Below are 18,315 nucleotides of genomic sequence, written 5' to 3'. Positions count from 1 at the left end.
CTCAAATAGAAGGTACAATCCAGTCCTAATCCAATATCGAGATGCTCGTCTCGAATCTGAGTCCTGTGTCAAACAACATATATATTTTATTTAGCTAAATTCAAATGAAATAGCTAAATAAAATTCTAAAAACTAAATTAGGGCAAAACCCTAATCACGTCACCATTATCCTTCCTAAACTAATCTAACAATTGATTAGGATTTATCCATTAGATTAGATACAATCAACATCTACTACAACCTCTAATCAAACCTACACATAAACCCAATTCCATGCATTTACATCAAGTATCAACTAATGAATCAATCACCATACACTTTACCTCTATCTCCAACCTCTGCTATTGATCCGCAGCCAAAGAGGTGCTGCTGGAACCCAAACAACACCACAGCAACAGAGCAGAACATCACAGGAATCTAAAGCCTCTGTCAACAACACCATGAAAGATAGTTTCCTTACTGGATCAAAAGGACCACAACAAGCTCTACTGGAATTCCACAACAAGCTCTACTGGAATTCTTCCTCACTTCAACCGAGACCTCAATCATAGTGAAGAAGAGAACATCCAAGTACTGATCTAGGGATTACAGCAAACAATTGGATCCGACAACAAGATCGTAACAAAGAAAAGAGAGTAAGAATCGGCAATGCCTTACCTCGATCGGTTGCCTCCAGAAGGTGTTGCTCAATCTGATCCAACTTGAGTAGACACAGATCGTTCTGTGAACAACTCAAGAAAGAGGAACGAAGGTCAATCAACTGAAGACAACATGATTCAAACCCTCTACCGTGTGTGAAATGGAAGCTAGAACATGAAACAGTGGATCCAAGCCGGCGATGGATCTAGGGTACAATTCAGAGAGAGTCCAGGGAAGAAGGATCAAGAATCGATCACATAAACTCCTCTACAACCAACTGAAACGATGTCTTACCTTCAAATTCACATTTAGGGCATGGATCGATGGTAGCTAGGGTAAGATCGTCGCTGCCACTTGCCGTCGACGATCGACACAAGACACCACTGAACAGAAATCCCTCGGCCGAAGAAGACCTGGAGGCTGTCAAACTCCGGTGATGTGCTCCTCCAGTCTCGGCGCCAAGTCCGGGACGAAAAATCTTTTTGGACGAAAAATAAAATAATAAATGTTATTGGACGAAAAATCTTATTGGATTTTTCAAGAATTTTTAGAAATTTTTCGGGATTTAAACGGTGTCTGTATGTCCCGTTTTGAGGGGATAGATTCGGGATACAGTGGAACCTGTTTGAAATACCCAAATTAAGTGGGAGTTGATGGAATTAATTAATCTAAGGTTATAAATTTATACCTAAGTTTTAAATTCTATCCCTAATTTCCGTTTTCTCTATTCTTCCTCCCCCGATCCCGTTTCTTCCTTACGCACGCCCGAAGTCGCCTCTGTGTTGATCGCCGCAAGCTCACCACCGCCGGCAGCGGTCTTCTCCGGTGTGCCTCAGCCGACCCTTCAGGTCGAGGATGCCGCGATTCCTTTTCCTCTCCTCTCCGATTCCTCCCTTGCTGTCGCGCCACCGCCGCTGGCATCTTGATCGCATCGACGCACCGCTGACGTCGTGTAGCCACCGAGCTCTCCCGACCATGACACGCCACACGATGCCACCGGATCACCGTGAGCACCGGCGATGTTGCTCCTTCGTCTCCGGCTAGCCGTCGCTGTCATGTCTCTGTGCCCGATCCATGCCCTAACGGCCTCTGGGATTTTGATCGCGTCTTGATTCGGCACTGTGATCGACAGGTGAGGGTTTTGTTCTTGATCTTGTGCTCTGTTCTTGTTTGATTTATGCCATAGTTCATCACTAGATCAATACCTCTTGGATTCCAGATCCCTTTCATAGTATATCGTCATCTCTGAGATGGATAGGTTACGGATGGATTTTAGGCTACTTGTGGCTTATTGTAATCACTAGACCTCAACTTTAAGCATCATCTTGCCCAAGATTCAGTGCTAGTTGTCATTTTCTGGTTCTAATATGAAGTTGTTGGGCATCTTCCTAAACATCATTGATTTGGCTAGAAATCAGGATTCAACAGAGGGTATGTTGGTTGGATTTCATTGATGAATTGAGATTTGAATCTAATGCTCATATGTTGAGATGTTGATTGTGTTTTAGGATATTCGCTTAGGAGTTTAGCAACCCCTCCTTACCCTAGCTACCAATATCCAGCAGCCATCCTCGAATTTGGATTATGCACAGTGCATCTGAATTTGGGTAAGTTTTGGAATTGATTTGTAATGGTTATTTGGTGAATGATTTATGTAGATGGATGCATGATCATTATTGGTATGTTCTAGATTGAGTTTTTGGAAGAATTGGTGTAGATGTTCTGTTGTAGCTTCCGGACAGTGGCTGGCTGGTTGTTAGCTACGGGATTTGCTGCCATCTCTCAAAGTAAGTGTTTACCACTAGTTTTCTTATTAGGTTGTTTTGTTTTGGGTGATCATGCAAGGTTGAAAGAAATAATAAGGTTTTACCTCTAGTTGTAAGTTGTTGCGTTTTGGGTTAATTAGTTATTGATGGTGATTGGTTGATATAGTTGGTTATGTGATTATTCTTATGATCATTGGATTGATTGTGGTTGGATTATCAGATGTGGCGGTTAGGGATTGATTATGTGGAAGAATTATACATGTTGGATTCATGATGTATAGTGGTTGATTTAATGGATTACATGATTGGATGGTTATCGTATTTGGAAGTATTGTGATATGTTGATTTGGGTGAGTTTTGGAGATGTATCATGTATAACCTGATCTAAGTAGGTTGTATTATGATTAAGGTTTATTGGGGGATTAATCAATAATCATACTTGATTGGAGTTGTTCTAATTAGGTGGGGGAGTTGTTTAGTTAATTACTTTCTATGTAATTAGCTAAATATACCATGCGATTCGCAGGACTTGGATTCGGGACGAGCGTCTCGAAGTGGGATTGATTTATCTGACACGGTCGACAGATAAAGGCGGGTATTTCTTCCTTGGCCTCTATGTAGATTTTCTTGTACTTAGTGCATGGTTATTATTGGATGGATTAGGCTGCTTTATCTTATATCATGATCGGTTGTTGTTTTTCCTGCAGGATACTTATGCTTGACCCTTGTGATGATCTATTTAATTCATATACAGTCTCTACTCTTGATATCTACTCTGTTGTGATTTTACGTGTGGATTATGTCTTGTAGGGATTGTCGGGTTGTTGGTATTACCATGCTGATTGGGTATATGATGTTGACTGTACATAGGTGGGGATGTGTTATAGGAGTCATCTTATTGACTGTGCATTTGCATGTTGTATATACAGACGTATTTGTCATGTACTTTTGGAGGAGTTGTGTTGATTGTATGTTTGGCGTATATACATGTCTGTTGTGTTTTTACTGGAGGATGCATGTTGATTGTACTTATATTTTGTGTACATGTGTCATGGGATTATTGGAGATTTTTGGTTGATTATACATGTGTAGTGTGTACATATGTTTGGTGGGATACGTAGAGGTATCATGACGATTATACTCATGTTGGAGGTATTTATGAGGTTTGGGTTTGTTGCATGGATGATGATTATATATATATATCATGTTCATCATTCATTGCATCTGATGACTATTGTCTCCCTTGTGGTTGAAAGAGTCATCGGTTTGGTTTAGCGCTGCACACTCGGCCACTCATGGGTAGTGGTATCTGGAGCAGTTGCCGCTCGTCCTGTCGTACCACCCGGTCACGAGGTTTTTGTGAGATCCGACGTTGTGAGCAGTCAGGGACCCTGATACTATATAGCTAGATAGTTACTAGTGGACTGTCCGCCTCGACCACTATAGTGGGCTGGAGGGTAGTACAGTCGTCACAGACCCAAGCCTCTCGGCCATACAGGGGTCGTGGTGTCTGGAGAGGTGGCGGGGGTGACCATGGAGCATGCATGCACTTTTGCATATGATGCGTGGTGCATTTGGAGGGATATATCTGCATACATGCCTAGTAGATACTAGTTGCATTTGATTGTGATTTGTTGCATTTGATTGAGCTATGGTTGTTGCATATGGTTGTCATGCTGCATACATGTCATTTATTTTACATGTATTTGCAGTCCTATTTATATTGCACATGTATCACGGGTATATCTGTTGCAGATCCGGTGAGTTTACTGATCATTGTACCATGTGTCGATTCCAGATTGGGTATGTATCTGTCGTTATATTAGTTATGGTTTGTACAGTTTATATGTCAGGTTATTATGTCAGTTATGTTTAGGTGCATTGATTATGATAGTATGATCATGTTCTTTATTCCCTACTGAGACTGTATACTTATGATCTTCATGTTTATTCATAGACCATGCACTATCTTGTCTATTACCCGCTGAGTTACCTATACTCACCACCGCATGTATATCCTTATGTTTTCAGGTAGATGGTTGGAGTGTCGCTCGGAGTATCCTGTCTGCCGGGTCCTACGTCACATCCGAAGACCGTACTTGTTTTCTTTTGTATATCTTTTTATTATTTCTGGTATTGTAATTATGTGTAGCCATGTGGCTATCTTGTAGTTTTGGTGTTGTATTTGTGTTTAAGCCGTGCCAGCATGCATTGTATTTATTTGTGTTGTGTGGGCTTTCCTTCATTTTTCCGCTGTGTTTTAGTACAGCCGTGTGGGCTGTTTTATATATAACTGTGTGGTTGTGATTGTTTCATTCCAGCCTAGTGGGCTGTTATTATAACTACGTGGTTGTGTATATAAATATTTCAGCCGAATGTGGCTGATGTATATTTTGTTTGTAGTGATGCTTCATATTGTCACCGGTACAGGGGAGATGCTACCGGATATTTGTCTGGCAGGGACTCCTTTGGGGGCGTGACAGATCAAGAATCGATCACATAAACTCCTCTACAACCAACTGAAACGATGTCTTACCTTCAAATTCACATTTAGGGCATGGATCGATGGTAGCTAGGGTAAGATCGTCGTTGCCACTTGCCGTCGACGATCGACACAAGACATCACTGAACAGAAATCCCTCGGCCGAAGAAGACCTGGAGGCTGTCAAACTCCGGTGATGTGCTCCTCTAGTCTCGGCGCCAAGTCATCCGCAAGAGGGCTGAGAGAAGAGATCGAATTTGGGGCAGAGGTAAGAGGCACGGGTTTGAAGGAGAAGGAGAGTGGAGACCGGAGACTCGACAAGCTTCCCTCCTCGCTCCAAGATTGATCCCTGCCGGCGACGCCAAGAAGAGTAAAGGATCGCCCGGAGTAGAACCGCTCGAGGAACAGAGAAGAAGAGAGGAAGAAGGGAGAAGGGAAAGCTCGGCGTTAGGGGAGAAAATAAGGTCGAGATCGGCGATGAGGGAAAAGAAAAAGGAAATATATTTATAAAATATTTCCTCACTTAAATGGATATCCCAAACAGGCCTTATTTGTATCCGGAATTGATCTCCTCAAAACCCGTCGTACGAGCTCCGAAAAATTCCCAGAAAATATCTAAAAATTCTGAAAAAATTCTATAAGGCTATTTCTCAAATAACCCTATTAATTAAATTTTCCGAGATCTCACAAAAAATGTTGATCAACTTAATCAATTAATCCTAAATTGATTAAACCCAATTAATCTAAGTTAAAACTTATATCAATCTTAATTCAAAATTAATCAATTAATCTTATTTAATTAATCTTGAATTAATGAATCAGTTATTCTTATTAATTAGCCATCCTAAATTGAATTAAAATTAATTAAGATTAACTTTACCAAAGTAATTGAATTCATTAACTTAAAGATCAACTTAATTAACTTTGAATTAATCCTTAATTAAATTAACTTTAAATCTTAATCTTAAATTAAAATTTAACTTCATTAATTTTAACTTAATCAAGTATTAATTTAACTTGAATCCTAAACTAATTTGAAACATCTCACACAAGTTTATCTTATTTGATAATTTAGAAATGGTGAGATAAATTAGGTAAATTAAAAAAATCCATTAAACCAAAACTTTAGTCTAACTTCTACTTTTTTATAGAAACCTAAAGATTTGAATAAATGGATACTAGAAGTGGATACTCCAAACATGTGACGGGAAATCAACAAAAATTTACAAGTATAAATTTTAAGAAGCTAGGATTAGTTTCTTTTAGAAACAATGACAAACTTAAGGTAATTGGAACAAGTGACATTCATTTAAAATCAAACTTGTTAAAAAGGTATTAATGGAAACTTGTATTGCTTAGTTATAATTGATGATTACTCTAGATACACTTGGGTAAAATTATTAAATCACAAAAATAAATATTTGAAATATTTAGTAATTTTTAAACAAATAAAAAATGAAAAATGCCATAAAATTAAGAAAATTAGAAGTTATAATGGGGGAGAATTTAAAAATCATAGGTTTACCAATTTATGTCTAGAAAATGTTTATCATCATAAATTTTCATGTCCTAAAACCCTCCAAAAAAATATATTAGTAGAAAAAATAGAACTTTAAAAGAAGCTGCAAGATCAATGTTAAATGGGTATAATTTGCCTAATTATTTTTGGCTCGAAACTATTAATATGACTTGCTATGTTATAAATAGAATTATAATAAATAAACTACAAACTAAAACACATTATGGAATTTATTTTAATAAAATACCCAATATAAAATACTTAAGAGTATTTGAATGTAATGTAAGCATCTTAAAACAAAAGATTTTCTAGAAAAATTTACATCAAAATCTCAACAAGGAATTTTTCTAGGTTTCTCATCTAATAGTAGGGCTTATAGGATATATAACAAGTTGGCAAAAGGCGACTGTGCTAGCCTGCAGCGCACTCGCCAATCCGTCCTATGACTAACAAGGAGGAGGTAAATGACGGATGACTACTAGCGCTTGGAATAGTGACTGACACATAAATGGTTGAATTATGGGGTATATAACAAAACTACACTAAAGGTTGAAGAAACCACTAATGTCACATTTGATGAAAATTCTAACTTTAGGGATTCTAACTTAAATAAAAAAAATAACTTAATTTTGAGACAACAAATGATGAAAACTATGAAAATACAACTCAACAGGAAGAAGAAAGACCAAATCAACTACAAGAAGAAAGTCAAAATGAACAAGAAGTTAAGCCTAATCAAATAACACTACGAACAAAATCCAAACCATCCAATTGAACAAATCTTAGGGAACATATAACTAAGAGTACAAACTAGATCAGTCTTTATAAATATACATTAAATATGTTTGTGCAGGGAGCACCAAACGATCGAACCTATGTTTTGATTATAGCAAAGGGATTTAAAGTTAAGTTGTATTGTGATCTAATAAGTGTGACTGTGTGAGATCTCGGAAAATTTAAATAATAGGGTTATTTGAGAAATAGCCTTACAAAATTTTTCCGGAATTTTTAGGAATTTTCTGGGAATTTTTCGGAGCTCGTACGACGGATTTTGAGGGGATCAATTACGGGCGCGGATAAAGCCTATTTGGGATACCCGTTTAAGTGAGGAAAAGTTTGTAATTATAAATTCTTTTCCTTTATTTCCCTTCCCAAACACCGATCCACCCTTCCTTCTTCCCCTCTGCCCCGACGCGAACTCCCCTCTTCCTCTCTTTGTTCTCTCTCGCGGACAAGCGGCGCCGAAGGGATTAGGGCTTTCAGCTCCGGTGATCTTCCTCTATCAACATTGGCGGCCGTTGAGCTCAGATCCAGGCGGCACTATTCCTCTCTGGATCACAGACATGGCGTTGCATCTTCTCTAGTCGACAGCCGACCTTTCTTCCCAGATCCGATCGCCGGCGTGAAGAGACAAATAGGGCGCTGAGGGTCAGTAACCGATCCTTCCTCCTTCCTATTTTCTGATTTGTGCCCTAGATAGAGTCTTTTCCCGATTCTTGTTCATTTCCTCTCTGATTTGTCGGTGATCCCAGATCGGATCTTGGATCCCTTCTTCGTTGCAATTGATTGGGGGTTGCGGTTGAATTAGGTCACGGATTGAAGGCATTGGAGATCAGTGAGTTTGTTCTTGAGCTGTCGGGCGGAGTCTTGGTTTGTAATTGATCAGTGATGATCTTCCGATTGGGTGATTTCTTCTTCCTTGCTGCTGGCTAATCTGTTGAGGTAAGATTAGGGTGTGTGATCTTTGTTTCCATTGTTTGATCTCCTATTTGATCTGGGATCTCATGATCTTTCTTGATCAATTGATTCCTTCTTGATCCGACTGATTCCAGTGAGGATTTGTTTTGTGGATTTCAATTTGTGTTCTGTGGTTTCTTTGATCTAGCAGCTCACTTGGGTTTCGGCAGAACCTCCCTCTAGCAGCATCTTGTTTCAACAGCAACTTGATTAAAGCAGTGAGGTTCTGTTGCTGTGTTGTTGACAAAGGTTTTGGATCAGTGAGGTGAATTCCAGCAGCATTCCTTGATCCAGCAATCAACAGGGCAGTGAATCGAGGTAGGTGAAGGGATTTTGATACATGTGGATTATGTTGTATTACTTGATCATGTGTAGAATTGAATTAGGATTATGTGTAGAGTTAGGTATGATTTGGATTACATGATTACTAGATGGTTAGTGATTATGTTTAGATTTATTTGTTTATATTGATCTAATGGAATGATTAGGGTTAAGGTAATTAACCCTAGTCAACCGTTGGATTTCTAATCTAATTGGTGATTAGGGATTAGGTAACTAATCCTAATTAACCATTAGATTTAATTATGTAGATTGAGGTTGTGTGATTAGGGTTTTCCCCTAATTTAGGTTTACGGATTTTATTTAGCTATTTATTTGGATTTAGCTAAATAAAATATATATATTGTTTGTTTGACACAGGAGATCCGTAGTTTCTTGGGCTTGGCTGGATATTACCGACGATTCGTTGAGGGTTTCTCCAGCATTGCTATGCCATTGACACGTTTGACCAGAAAAGGCGTGAAGTTCACGTGGTCAGAGGCTTGTGAGACCAGCTTTCAGGAGCTGAAGCGGAGATTAGTATCAGCACCAGTTTTGGTTTTACCTTCTGGTGATGACGGATTCGTACTTTACACAGACGCATCTCTTCAGGGCTTGGGCGTTGTTTTGATGCAGCACGGTAGGGTAGTCTCCTATGCTTCTCGTCAGTTGAAGGAGCATGAGAAGAACTACCCAGTACATGATTTAGAGCTAGCCATTGTTATCTTTGCTTTGAAGATTTGGCGACATCATCTTTATGGTATTACTTTTGAGATTCTTACTGATCATAAGAGTCTCAAATATATTTTTACACAGAAGGAACTCAATCTCCGACAGAGGAGATGGATGGAGTTCCTGAAGGATTATGATTGTACTATTAGCTACCATAAGGGTAAAGCTAATGTGGTTGCTGATGCACTTAGCAGGAAGTGTCACCGAGTTTTAGTCATGGACTTGATTCAGGGATTCTCCGAGTTAGGCCTTAAGGAACAGGGACGGACAGAGCAGGGTATTCTGGTTACCATGGTTGCTCAGTCGTCGATCAGGATGAGAATTCGAGAGGCCCAGGCCGTTAGCAGCCAGATAGCTTCCGGACAGCAGACTGAGTTTACACGAGATGATGAGGGGATTGTTTATTTCCGAGGTAGATTATGTGTACCTCAGTCTCACCCGGTCATGGAGGAGTTACTTCAGGAGGCTCATCGTTCTAGATTTGCTATCCACCCAGGTGGGACCCGTATGTATCATGATTTGAGGCGTTCCTATTGGTGGAACGGCATGAAGAAAGACATCGCGGAGTTTGTAGCTAGATGTCTTGTCTGTCAGCAGGTGAAGGTCGAGCACCAGAGACCTGCTGGTTTACTTTAGAGGATCCCTATTCCCGAGTGGAAATGGGAGCACATTACTATGGATTTCGTGGTTGGTTTGCCTAGGACTCGTCGAGGCCATGATGCGATTTGGGTAATCGTTGACCGATTAACCAAATCCGCACATTTTTTAGCGATCCGGAAGACTGATTCTCTGGATCGATTAGCTGAGTTATATTGTCGAGAGATTATCAGATTTCATGGAGTTCCGTTGAGCATTATATCTGATAGAGACCCACGGTTCACGTCCCGATTCTGGCAGAGTCTGCAGCAGGCCTTGGGCACACAGATTCGTTTCAGTACGGCATTCCATCCGCAGACAGATGGGCAGTTAGAGCGGACTATTCAGACATTGGAGGACTTACTGAAGTCTTGTGTTATGGATTTCGGAGGCAGTTGGGAGGACCACCTGCCATTAGTGGAGTTCGCCTACAACAATAGCTATCATTCGGCTATCCAGATGGCACCGTTTGAGGCGTTGTATGATAGACCTTGTCGGACACCCACCCTTTGGGAGGAGGTTGGTGAGGCTCAGCTGTTAGGACCTCAGAGAGTTCAGCAGGAGGCAGAGTTGGTTCGTACTATTAGACGGAGGATGTCAGATGCTCAGGACCGTCAAAAGAGTTATGCTAATCAGCGACGGAGACCCCTGGAGTTCTCTATTGGTAATCATGTATTTTTGAGAGTTTCACCCACGAAAGAGGTGAAGAGATTTGGTCTTCGAGGTAAGCTAGCTCCACGATATATTTGGCCATTCCAGATCTTGGAGAGGATTGGAGCAGTAGCTTACCGTCTGGCGCTACCACCATCTCTAGTTGGCATTCACGATGTATTCCATATATCTATGCTGAGGAGATACGTATCCGATCCGGCACATGTTCTGTCAGATATATCTGTTCCTATTCAGCCTGATGTTACTTACAAGGAGGTTCCGCTGCGAATTCTGGACCGTAGAGAGCATCAGCTGCGGAACAAGACGGTCCGACTGGTTAAAGTCGGATGGCAGCATCATTCTGACGAGGAGGCTACGTGGGAGCTGGAGGATACGATCCGAGCTCGATACCCCCATCTTTTTACTTGAGGTATGTGGGTTAGAGTATCTTCAGCATTTATACTGCATGGTTATATTTCAGTGTTTGCTATTGGTTATAGCGAAATTTGGGGACCAAATTGTTATTAGTAGGGGAGGATGTGAGATCTCGAAAAATTTAAATAATAGGGTTATTTGAGAAATAGCCTTACAAAATTTTTCTGGAATTTTTAAGAATTTTCTGGGAATTTTTCGGAGCTCATACGACGAATTTGAGGGGATCAATTTCGAGCGCGGATAAATCCTATTTGGGATACCCGTTTAAGTGAGGAAAAGTTTGTAATTATAAATTCTTTTCCTTTATTTTTTATTTCCCTTCCCAAACGCCGATCCACCCTTCCTTCTTCCCCTCTGCCCCGACGCGAACTCCCCTCTTCCTCTCTTTGTTCTCTCTCGCGGACAAGCGGCGCCGAAGGGATTAGGGCTTTCAGCTTCGACGATCTTCCTCTATCGACATTAGCGGCTGTTGAGCTCAGATCTAGGCGGCACTATTCCTCTCTGGATCACAGACATGGCGTTGCATCTTCTCTAGTCGACAGCCGACCTTTCTTCCCAGATCCGATCGCCGGCGTGAAGAGACAAATAGGGCGCTGAGGGTCAGTAACCGATCCTTCCTCCTTCCTATTTTTTGATTTGTGCCCTAGATAGAGTCTTTTCCCGATTCTTGCTCATTTCCTCTCTGATTTGTCGGTGATCCCAGATCGGATCTTGGATCCCTTCTTCGTTGCGATTGATTGGGGTTGCGGTTGAATTAGGTCACGGATTGGAGGCATTGGAGATCAGTGAGTTTGTTCTTGAGCTGTCGGGCAGAGTCTAGGTTTGTAATTGATCAGTGATGATCTTCCGATTGGGTGATTTCTTCTTCCTTGCTGCTGGCTAATCTGTTGAGGTAAGATTAGGGTGTGTGATCTTTGATTTCCATTATTTGATCTCCTATTTGATCTGGGATCTCTTGATCTTTCTTGATCAATTTGATTCCTTCTTGATCCGCCTGATTCCAGTGAGGATTTGTTTTGTTGATTTCAATTTGTGTGCTGTGGTTTCTTTGATCCAGCAGCTCACTTGGGTTTCGGCAGAACCTCCCTCTAGCAGCATCTTGTTTCAACAGCAACTTGATTAAAGCAGTGAGGTTATGTTGCTGTGTTGTTGACAAAGGTTTTGGATCAGTGAGGTGAATTCCAGCAGCATTCCTTGATCCAGCAATCAACAGGGCTGTGAATCGAGGTATGTGAAGGGATTTTGATACATGTGGATTATGTTGTATTACTTGATCATGTGTAGAATTGAATTAGGTTTATGTGTAGAGTTAGGTATGATTTGGATTACATGATTACTAGATGGTTAGTGATTATGTTTAGATTTATTTATTTATATTGATCTAATGGAATGATTAGGGTTAAGGTAATTAACCCTAGTCAACCGTTGGATTTCTAATCTAATTGGTGATTAGGGATTAGGTAACTATTCCTAATTAACCATTAGATTTAATTATGTAGATTGAGGTTGTGTGATTAGGGTTTTGCCCTAATTTAGGTTTAGGGATTTTATTTAGCTATTTATTTGGATTTAGCTAAATAAAATATATATATTGTTTGTTTGACACAGGACTCTAATTCGAGACAGACGTCTCGATGTTGGATTGCTTGATCGTACCTTCTATTTGAGGCGGGTACCCTCTGACTTATCTTTTGATAATGTCTTATGATATGTGTAGCTTATATATACTTACTAGTGGTAGATAGTAGATTATTCTCTCTCTTGGTCTTAGCTAGTTGATACCTATCACATGCTTCATCTGCTAGTTGCTTTACTTCAGGATTGGATATTTTATCTCTTGCCATGTGTATATATGTTCATAGAGATGCATATCTATAGTGCTCTACTCTACTGGATTAGTTGCTTTACATGTGTGATACATGCTCTTGGATTCATGTCACTTACATCATTGTTATATGTGATGTCTTTGGATTTATGCTGTTTATATCATGGTTATATATATGCGTTTACCTTTTGGGCACACACATATATGGAGGAGGCTATGTTCAGGTATGACATACTGTAGCATCATGCACCATCCTGCATGATTGCATGCCGGGCGATTGGCGACTCCATTATTGTTGAGCTCGTCGGCCGACAACATAGGCCTGCACACAACGTGTTTCACTGCATGGGTAGTGGCACAGCACAGTAGGGTGTGTATGGCACTAGCTCTGTAGTTCTCCGCTGGTCCGCTCATGGGTAGTGTGACTGCAGCGTGGTAGCAGACAGGGATCCCTCCCCGTCATTGCGTACCAGGAGTTGAGAGCGTTACGCTCCCTCACTATGTTTGAGGTAGGAGGATAGGTGTACTCCGACAGCATTCCGTCCATTCGGTCACTCATCAGGGGTAGTGACGACAGAGTGCACGGTGTCACAGCCCTACCTACTCGGTCTCACCATCGCGTGTGAGACGGCTGACTAGCGTCAGGGGTGACCATGTCATATTGCATCATATGCACATATTATATTTATTGTGATTGTCGCATATTGGATGATGCACTTGGGTGACTGCATATGATTGACATGCATACAGGATACATGCTTATTTGCTCTGACTATCTTTGTCTGTGTATGTCCACAGTCATTTGCCCAAGCCTCGTAGGTGAGTATAGTTTATTACAGTTATGCATTTTCTTATTATTCGTGCTATAGATTGTGCTTTATGCCTATTGTTGGTTATTACAGTTTATTTCAGCTCTGCATATCTGTTGAACTGTTAGGAGACTATACCGTTGGTTGTATGGTTAGAGAACTGTACTATTGATCCTATGGTTTAGGAGACTGTACCTTAGGTTATTACTGGTGGATATATATTGCTGTACATGTCTATTGGTTTACCTGCTGAGTTCTTTGAACTCACCCCGTTGTTACTATTTTTTAGGTTGAGGCCGCCAGGAGAGATTCCAGTCGCTAGCCCCTTGGTCGCGAGGATTTCTAGATATCATTTTCTGTATTCGCTTTTATACTTATACTTGTGATGTGGATTTGTATTGTGGACTTTATGACGAACATTGGGTTTACTACTTTTGGTTTTCTGCTGCAGATATTTCCAGTACTTCGTGGATTTGGTTTTCCTCGTTGTAGTGGAGGAGGATGTTTTGCATATATCGTTTAGGATTTTCATATTGTTTTCCTTAATATACCAGCGTGGATTGTTCCTATTATATCTGTGTGGAAATGTTGAATATAACTGCGTGGTTTGTTTACTTTTGATTGTATTGTTCCGACCGTGTGTGGCCGAGGTATAGATATATGTATACTGAGATTCATATTGTCCGCCGTACAGGGGAGATCATGCCAAAATTTCTTCTGGCAGAGACTACCTGGAGCGTGATAATATTTTTGGCATCAGAACAGGTTACGATACTCGCTAGGCATTCTGGATTTTTGGGATTTAATCGGATACCAATTTATTTGGTATCAGAGCGGATTTTCTGATACTTGTTTCTCGTGTTCTGGAGTTTACCAGTTTATCTGGGAATTTTCGGATTGGTGTGGATTTCCGTCGATATTCTCGTTTCGGAATTCTGAGGTATTTTGACGATGTTCTATTGGGGGCTAAGCAACGACCGGATATCTCCAGACGACAAATAGGTAAATGAGGTAATTTTATAGTTTTCATACTTATAGTGATATCTGGTTAACATTTTATTGACAGATATGACACATACACTTGTTCCGGTACCGAGACGTGGACGTCCACGTAAGAGGTCGATAGATTCTCTGGAGATAGAGTCTCCGGAGAGATCTGCTCGGGTCGAGCTTGTCCGTTAGAGACAGACTCGTTAGGATATTATATACACGTCGGATTATAAGACCCCGACGGTTCCGACTTCAGAGGTACATACCTCGACTATACCACTAGTGGTATTACCTTCAGTATACTCGGCACCCCCTCCAGTCGTGCCTACTAATGCGTACTTGAGGTACGAGACGAGGCAGAGATCTGGTGGGACACTCAGCGCTCGATTATAGGCGAGCAACATATTATTTGGGTGAGATTTAGAGAGGCATTCGAGAGTCAGTATTTTCCCCAGGCGTATCAGATGACATGACGGCAGGATTTTCTGAGTCTTCGGCAGAATAATTGCTCAGTGATGGAGTATAATGCCGAATTTAATCAGTTGGCCAAATTCTGTCTTGAGTTGGTTGCCAAGGACAGATCTCGTATGCTCTAGTTTGTCCAGGGATTAGACGGGCATCTTCAGGTGAAGATTGCCGGTCTTGGTATTGCATCATACACAAAAGCACTAGATAGAGCTCTTAGGATTGAGTGTGCTCATCAGAGAGTGAATGCAGACAAGAAGATGAAGCAGACTGATCGGACTTCCGGACAGATCCAGCAGACACAGACTACGGGACAGCAGTAGAGCAGTCGCACTCAGACGGGTCAGGGTACTTCTGGGTCATCTGGCCAACACCAGAAGTCAGGACGATCAGGACGTTCCCGGTCTTCTCAGCAGAACCGGAAACTATCCACCGGTGACTCTCACTACACCCCATGTGGGTCCTAAGATCACATCATCTCTGCATGTACTCTAAGACAATCAGTTTGCTATTATTGTAAACTGCTTGGGCACGTGAGCCGAGACTATTCGCTGAAGGCTCAGCATGTAGCTTTCGGGATTTCTGTTCCGGGAGGATAGTTTGAGTCAGTCTGGGACTCGACGAGGAGGGCCGAAAGCACAATCTTCGCATAGTCACCAGAGGACAGCTCCCCCTACAGCAGCTGCATATGACATGCACGGGCAGAAGCATTCCGGTGTCCTTGTGGAGAACCCCACGGTATTCCGCCTTAGTTTTCTCTTGTATTATTCGTCAAGAAGAATGATGGTACTCTGAGGTTGTGCATCGATTATAGGCAGTTGAATGCAGTGACTATCAGAAATAAGTACCCCTTACCACGGATTGAGGATTTATTTAATCAGCTTAGAGATACATTAGTGTATTCTAAGATCGATCTGCGGTCTGGATATCATCAGCTGAGAGTTAGAGATTCTGACATTCAGAAGACAGCATTTCGCACCAGATACGGGCATTACGAGTTTTTGGTAATGTCATTTGGGCTTACCAACGCTCCTGCAATATTTATGGATCTGATGAACCGTATCTTTCTGGAGTACCTAGATCAGTTTGTTATTGTGTTTATCGATGATATATTGATCTATTCACGTTCCGAGGAGGAACATGCGCAGCACCTTCGCATAGTCTTGGAGACTCTTCGACGACATCATCTGTATGTGAAGTTCAGCAAATGTGCATTTTGGCTATCCTCAGTTGGTTTTCTGGGACATGTGGTGTCAAGCTGAGGTATTTCAGTAGATCCTCAGAAGATCGAGGCTATCACTAGCTGGGAGCAGCCGAAGTCAGTCCAGGAGATCCGTAGTTTCTTGGGCTTGGCTGGATATTACCGACGATTCGTTGAGGGTTTCTCCAGCATTGCTATACCATTGACACGTTTGACCAGAAAAGGTGTGAAGTTCACGTGGTCAGAGGCTTGTGAGACCAGCTTTTAGGAGCTGAAGCAGAGATTAGTATCAGCACCAGTTTTGATTTTACCTTCTGGTGATGACGGATTCGTACTTTACACAGACGCATCTCTTCAGGGCTTGGGCGCTGTTTTGATGCAGCACGGTAGGATAGTCTCCTATGCTTTTCGTCAGTTGAAGGAGCATGAGAAGAACTACCCAGTACATGATTTAGAGCTAGCCACTATTATCTTTGCTTTGAAGATTTAGCGACATCATCTTTATGGTATTACTTTTGAGATTCTTACTGATCATAAGAGTCTCAAATATATTTTTACACAGAAGGAACTCAATCTCCGACAGAGGAGATGGATGGAGTTCCTGAAGGATTATGATTGTACTATTAGCTACCATCCGGGTAAAGCTAATGTGGTTGCTGATGCACTTAGCAGGAAGTGTCACCGAGTTTTAGTCACGGACTTGATTCAGGGATTCTCCGAGTTAGGCCTTGAGGAACAGGGACGGACAGAGCAAGGTATTCTGGTTACCATGGTTGCTCAGTCGTCGATCAGAATGAGGATTCGAGAGGCCCAGGCCGAAGATCAGCGTTTACAATTCATTAGCAGCCAGATAGCTTCCGGACAGCAGACTGAGTTTACACGAGATGATGAGGGGATTGTTTATTTCCGAGGTAGATTATGTGTACCTCAGTCTCACCCGGTCATGGAGGAGTTACTTCAGGAGGCTCATCGTTCTAGATTTGCTATCCACCCAGGTGGGACCCGTATGTATCATGATTTGAGGCGTTCCTATTGGTGGAACGGCATGAAGAAAGACATCGCGGAGTTTGTAGCTAGATGTCTTGTCTGTCAGCAGGTGAAGGTCGAGCACCAGAGACCTGCTGGTTTACTTCAGAGGATCCCTATTCCCGAGTGGAAATGGGAGCACATTACTATGGATTTCATGGTTGGTTTGCCTAGGACTCGTCGAGGACATGATACGATTTGGGTAATCGTTGACCGATTAACCAAATCCGCACATTTTTTAGCGATCCGGAAGACTGATTCTCTGGATTGATTAGCTGAGTTATATTGTCGAGAGATTATCAGATTTCATGGAGTTCCGTTGAGCATTATATCTGATAGAGACCCACGGTTCACGTCCCGATTCTGGCAGAGTCTGCAGCAGGCCTTGGGCACACAGATTCGTTTCAGTACGACATTCCATCCGCAGACAGATGGGCAGTTAGAGCGGACTATTCAGACATTGGAGGACTTACTGAGGTCTTGCGTTATGGATTTCGGAGGCAGTTGGCAGGACCACCTGCCATTAGTGGAGTTCTCCTACAATAATAGCTATCATTCGGCTATCCAGATGGCACCGTTTGAGGCGTTGTATGATAGACCTTGCCGGACACCCACCCTTTGGGAGGAGGTTGGTGAGGCTCAGCTGTTAGGACCTCAGAGAGTTCAGCAGGAGGCAGAGTTGGTTCGTACTATCAGACGGAGGATGTCAGAGGCTCAGGACTGTCAGAAGAGTTATGCTGATCAGCGACGGAGACCCCTGGAGTTCTCTATTGGTGATCATGTATTTTTGAGAGTTTCACCCACGAAAGAGGTGAAGAGATTTGGTCTTCGAGGTAAGCTAGCTCCACGATATATTTGGCCATTCCAGATCTTGGAGAGGATTGGAGCAGTAGCTTACCGTCTGGCGCTACCACCATCTCTAGCTGGCATTCACGATGTATTCCATATATCTATGCTGAGGAGATACGTATCCGATCCGGCACATGTTCTGTCAGATATATCTGTTCCTATTCAGCCTGATGTTACATACGAGGAGGTTCCGGTGCGAATTCTGGACCGTAGAGAGCGTCAGCTGCGGAACAAG

At 41.8% G+C, this 18,315-nt stretch overlaps 1 long non-coding RNA gene across 1 annotated transcript; it reads left to right on the top strand.

Annotated features, from left to right (window-relative positions):
• Positions 1-7,808: 7,808 nt before the first annotated feature.
• LOC122021313 lies at positions 7,809-12,160 on the top strand. Its single transcript, XR_006122499.1, has 3 exons — positions 7,809-7,834; positions 11,619-11,807; positions 11,973-12,160. It is a non-coding gene; the product is annotated as an uncharacterized LOC122021313 (long non-coding RNA).
• The last annotated feature ends 6,155 nt before the right edge of the window (positions 12,161-18,315 follow it).

Source organism: Zingiber officinale, chromosome 9A (genome assembly GCF_018446385.1).
Source record: "Zingiber officinale cultivar Zhangliang chromosome 9A, Zo_v1.1, whole genome shotgun sequence".
NCBI classification, from domain to species: Eukaryota; Viridiplantae; Streptophyta; class Magnoliopsida; order Zingiberales; family Zingiberaceae; genus Zingiber; species Zingiber officinale.
The sequence above is the reverse complement of the archived record's forward strand: the minus strand, read 5'-3'. Positions and strand labels throughout refer to the sequence as shown.